A 6,782-nucleotide genomic window follows, 5' to 3' on the forward strand; every position below is an offset into this window, starting at 1 on the left:
GATAATCTTCGCCATGAAACGGCATTAGATTAGTCTGACACTATGCTGAGCAATTATACCTCCATTGATATATATATATATATATATATATATATATATATATACATGCGAAACAAGGTAGAAAAAATAGTACTCGATTACCGGAGGTAGAGTAATATACTTAATTAATAAAGCTGCGAAGACATCACAAAAACTGTTACTCGGAGTTTCACGTTCTCGTTCGTCGGACAGTTTTCTAAACCAAAACTGTCCGACGAACGGGAACGTGAAACTCTGAGTAACAGTTTTTGTGATGTCTTCGCAGCTTTATTCATAAAGTATATATATATATATATATATATGTGTGTACTCACACACACATATATATGTACACACACATATATATGTATATGTATATATATCTTTGTATGTGTATATATATACGTATGTATATATATATATGTGTGTATATATGTATATGTATGTGTGTATGTATGCATCTACATATGTTTGTAGGTGTGTATATGTGTGTATATCTACAGTTGTCCCTAATTAAAAAACAAACAAGAGATTGGTTGACACGAGAGAAAATATGGTTGTACATTGTTCCTAAGCCTCAGATATGACATTAACTACGACGACGATGACGATGACGACAAAGACAATGATGATGATGATGAAAAAGAAGAAGAAGAAGAAGAAGAAGATTATGATGAAAATGATGATAATGATGATGATGTTGACTGCCCAAATAATGTTGGCTTTGAAATTTGATTATCAAATTGTAATACGCACACACGCACACATTTACACAAAACATGTTTGTATATACACATATAGATACATATACATATATATGTGTGTATATAAATATGTATATGTGTGTGTGTGCATATATATATGTATATGTGTGTGTGCATATATATATATATATATATATATAGATATATATATATATATATAATGTACACATTCATACGTGCTCACAGATATGTATATATAAATATATATATATATGTATATGTGTATGTATATATGTATATGCATATATGTGTGCCTGTATATACCATAAAAGCGTTATACTGCTAAACAATAAAGAATATAAATAAATAAATAACAAAATAAAATGAACAAAATCGTTTCTGTTGAAATGTGAACAGATAAAACGGAACAAGAACAACAGAATTACAGAATTAATTAATTAAAAAAAAATCTTTAAAAAAATAACATAAAAATCAAACTATATTTAAAACAAAAAATTATATAATTAATGATGAAGGATTGTTTTTTTTTTGTTTTTTTTTTACCCTCTCAATCCATGTGTCTTAATGACTGCATATATGGACCCACTCCCTCGTTTAGTGATGTACTTACTGCTCAAATATATGATATATTTTAAAATTATTTTTCTTTGGTTGCAAAATTATGTGGAAAAAAAATTGATATAATATGAATAAATGGCTTTTGTGCATCTTTTACGCCGTCTATGTGTTGAATTTATCAATTGTTGTTGAAGTGGAGGTGCAACGGCCCAGTGGTTAGGGCAGCGGACTCGCGGTCGCAGGATCACGGTTTCAATTCCCAGACCGGGCGTTGTGAGTGTTTATTGCAACTCCTCGCCTAATTTTAATTTTTTCTTTATTGAGCTTAAAACACCTAAAGTTCAACGAGGCTCCGGCAGGAGGTGGGGTGGTGAACCCTGCTGTACTCTTTCACCACAGCTTTCTCGTACTCTTTCTTCCTGTTTCTGTCGTACCTGTCTTTCAAAGGGGCCAGCCTTGTCACACTGTGTGTCACCCTGAATCTCCCCGAGAACTACGTTAAGCGTACACGTGTCTGTGGAGTGCCCAGCCACTTGCACGTTAATTTCATGAGTAGGCCGTTCCGTTGATCGGATCAACTGGAATCCTCGTCGTCGCAACTGACGGAGTGCCACGTCCTGAGTTCAAATTCCATCGCGTTCAACTTAGCCTTTTATCCTTTCGAAGTAACAGTTGAGTCCTGGGGGCAATACAGTCGACTAATAGGGACTACCTCTTACCAAAAGTAAAATGGGTTCTCGCAGGGCCAACTACTCTATTTAGAAAAGAAACAAAGTTACAAAAGTATCGATGACAATTCAAAACCAGTAAAACCTAAGAGAAAAAGGCCTTCTCTCAATGAAGTTTAGGCAGAGCTAAAAAGAATCAGGGATCTAACTGGAAAGAAACAGAAAAAGCTGCCCAGAACTGAGGACAGTGTAGAAAGGTCGTTGATGTCCTATGTTCCATAGGGAACGAAAGGTTCAAACATAACTGAAAAGACAGGCGAATTGGATGTAAACTGTCGGACTTCATTGAAGATTAACGCCATATGAGAGAGGAAAGCGTAGAGTGCGAGAATATTACATAATAAAGCCCTGGGATGGAAGAAAGATAAGGCTATTGACTACATTACATTGGTTAGAACAGAATATGCGGAGTTCACATTGAAGCAGGGTCGACACTCCGGTTGCGCACAGGTTCACAAAAGCTATGGCTTTGTGCCCACGCGAGAAAGAGTTATAATCATAATTGCTTTCATGAAAGTAATCAAAAGTTAATCAATGCTGCAAATCACCAGAGTAAGACAGAGTAATAACGTATGAATGTGTGTGTGTGTGTGTGTGTGTGTGTGTTTATGTATGTATGTATGTATCGATTCAACTGTCGGCGGTTGGTACAAAGCGTCAGTCGCATTGCGCTCCCTCATATTGTTTCAGCTTTCGAATAATACCAACGCACTGCCTGAGCGGAGAGGTCACTAATATACATATATATATATGTGTGTATGTATGTATGTATATATATATATATATATATATATATATATATATATATATATATATATATATATATATTACATATATATATATATATATATTACATATATATACATATATATATATATATTACATATATATACATATATATATATATATATTACATATATATACATATATATATATCTATATATGTACATATATATATATATGTACATATATATATCTATATATGTACATATATATACGTACATATGTATATACACAGGTATATATGTATCTGTATATATGTATGTATGTGTATATGCATATATATGCATATACAAACTTATATATGCGTGTATGCATATATATATATGTATGTACACTATGCATAAATATACACACTATATTCATATATACATACATACATATTTTATGTTTATACACACACACACACACACACACACACACACACACACATGCGTTGGAGTTGCATTTGGTTGGCAAGAGTTTGCATGTGAGACCGTCTATTGAAACTGCCTGCAACTATTACATCGTAGAAAAACATGTTTATCGTTTAAAGGGGAAAAAAAAACAGGTAAGAAACCCGAACCAACGCATAAAAGAATATGCATTAAATTGATAAATGAAAAAAATAAGAAAGAGAGAATGAAATAAGAGGACAGAAAGGATTGAACCGTCACCCCAAGGCTTTTTTAAGTTCTCTTTGAACATCGGACATGACAATTGAGTGGCAAAAAAAACAAAATGAAATCCAGAGGTTCGTTTTTTACCCCAGCTTTTGGCTCTCTATTTGTAACCCTTTCAATACTAGATCCTGTATCCTAAGAATTAATACTATATCCTAACCTCAACAAAAGACATGGACACAAACCCTCTATCTAATCCCATCCCTTTATACCCAGTTCTTAAATCAACTCTCAGACGTATTTGAACGGGTCTTAACTTCACACACACACACACACACACACACACACATATATAATGAGGGACTCGCCCGTCAAAGACGATGGATGAGCATTCAGCTTTTGCCAAACGACCTCCACAAAGGACTCGTTTATTGTGATCAAATGCTCGTGCCGCACATTAGCGCACTCCCTCCATCAAATCGACAATGTCTGAACAGGTGTATGGTGTACCACATCTCAGGTGTCGAAGTGATCGCAGAGCAAATCGAGATGAAGATTTTGCTTAAGAAGACAACTCACCACCCAGTCTAGGAATTGAAATTACGATCTTTAGATCGTGAGGGCAACACCCTAACCACTAAACTCTTCAAGACGGTACTCCAGTATGGTCGCATTCCAAAGACCGGAACTATTAAGATATAATGATTTTGAAAAAATAAAAATGATTAAATCGATATTCCTGAAGAGAACGTTTGGTGGATTTGTGGCGCAATGGTTAGGACATCGGAAATAAAGTGCTTTACAATATTCAGTTACAACTCCTTGTGTTCTGAGCTCAAATCACGCTGCGATCAACTTTGCTTGTGATTCTTGCGGGGTGGGGGTGGGTCAATAAAATAGGGAACTAGTGAAGCGTTGTAGATTGATTAAATCAATTGTACCCTCAGCCTAAATTTGTGGCCTTGTAACAAAGATGGAAATCGATATCAAACGTATATTTACTCTTTTCAAACAAAGCTTACTCTCACTGTGTGTCCCCTATATTAAACATAAACTGCACCAACTTTATCTTCACCTATATGACTTGCGGTATTTAACCTAGTTCAATTATATCCTGACTGCTTCCCATTTATATCGATCGATGCTCAGATCGATCGATACCCAAATAATAGCAAGGTTAGTTTGTTCTCTTGGCATCGTTTAAATTCATAAACTCCTATTTCGCACAAATAATAGTGTCAGCGGTACTCTGCAAAGCCATACAATGTCCATAATAAAAACATAACAAAATACGAATACGATAATGATAACAGTAACAGTTTGTGATCAATGCGGATAATAAAGACATTCCGACATCATATGAATGCAAAAATGGTGACTCTGTAATGTACACAATACGGATAATAAAGATAGCGAAAGCCTAATACTATACAAATAAGTTTATAAAAACATCAACCGTGGATGAATGAATAAGGGAGCTTTTATTCATTCTATGACTGTTCTGCTAGAAATAGTAGCCAAATCTCTGTCAGATCGCGCCCTATTAAGATTAAAACTGCTTGTTACTATTGTTTTACTGCAATTGGCTCTTCGCTGTTTATCATCATTTGTAAAGGGTTAGGATTCCATTCGGTCATGAATGAGCGTGCAATAGCGCTTAGAAAGTTCCCCTCCGAGGCGCAAGTCCGGGCAAGGTTATTTATGGAAGACCAGCAATAGCCTACGCTTACCAGCCTCCCCTCTCCATGCCACCAATGTTATCCAAGGGAAAGCTTGGCACCAGTGACGTTGCAGCTCATTTCTATAGATGAGTGAACTGTAGAGTTTGGAGCAAATGTGAAATAAAGTGTCTTGCTCAAGAACACAAAACACAACTCCGTCAGGGAATCGAACTTACTACCTCGTGATTGTCAGCCCGACGCTCTAACCACTGAGCCATGCGCCTCTACTCTTACCAGGCTGTTATTTTGCATCGCTTTACCTACCCCTGTTCAACATCCTTCACAAAAAAAGTTATTTTATTTTAATTAGTGTAGTTTTCTTAAATCAATTAGACCAGTGTTTCTCAACCCTTTTCTTGTTGTTCATCACTGGATCCCTTTTGATTCCTATTTGCCCCAGATGGGCCCTAATACCCATCTGATATTTAAAACATCCTTTTACATTTTTATGATTCGCAGGAGTGGCTGTGTGGTAAGAAGCTTGCTTCTAAGGCGGCGAGCAGGCAGAACCGTTAACATGCCGGGCGAAATGCTTAGCGGTATTTCGTCTGTCTTTATGTTCTGAGTTCAAATTCCGCCGAGGTCGACTTTGCCTTTCGTCCTTTCGGGGTCAATAAATTAAGTACCAGTTACGCACTGGGGTCGATATAATCGACTTAATCCCTTTGTCTGTCCTTGTTTGTCCCCTCTATGTTTGGCCCAAGGAATCGAAACCACAATCTTACACTCATGAGTCCAACACCTTAACCACAAACCACGCATGTCGAAGTGGCGAAAAGCGTAGTGCAGTGAAGAGTGGTATAGGATAGAGTAGAGCAGTGTTGAATAGTGTAATGAAGAGCAACGTAATGTGTTATACGACGACGAGGTTTCCCAGTTGATCCGATCAAAGGAACAGTCTGCTCGTGGGATTAACGTACAAGTGGCTGAGCACTCCACAGACACCCGTACCCTTAACGTAGTTCACTGGGAACTTCAACGTGACACAGAATTTGACAAGACTGGCCCTTTTTGAAATACAGGTACTACTCGTTTTTGCCAGCTGAGTGGACTGGAGCAACGCGAAATAAAGTGTTTTGCTCAAGGACACAACGCGTCGCCGGGAATTGAACTCACGACCTTACGATCGCGAGCCGAATGCCCTTAACCACTAAGCCAGATAGATAGATAGATAGATAGATAGATAGGTTGACAGATAGACAGACAGACAGACAGACAGACAGATAGATAGACAGACAGACAGACAGACAGATAGACAGATAGATAGATAGATAGATAGATAGATAGATAGATAGATAGATAGATAGATAGATAGATCGATCGAGGGATAGATAGATAGATAGATAGATAGATAGATAGATAGATAGATAGATAGATAGATAGATAGACAGCAGGTAGATAGATAGATCGATCGAGGGATAGATAGATAGATAGATAGATAGATAGATAGATAGATCGGTACAGAGGCGCAGAGAGACAGACAAGACATTGTCCATCTCTTTATTCTTAATCACACAAAGATGGGGTGCTAGTGTGACATGTACGACAGACGTGACAACTCCTTAAACTAAAACTACGTTGGTCCACCCACCACCAGCGCCACCAGCGCCACCAGCGCCACCAGCACCACCACCGCCCCCCCCCCCTACC

The sequence above is a fragment of the Octopus bimaculoides genome, chromosome 21 (genome assembly GCF_046866305.1).
Source record: "Octopus bimaculoides isolate indiv1 chromosome 21, ASM4686630v1, whole genome shotgun sequence".
Classification (NCBI taxonomy): Eukaryota; Metazoa; Mollusca; class Cephalopoda; order Octopoda; family Octopodidae; genus Octopus; species Octopus bimaculoides.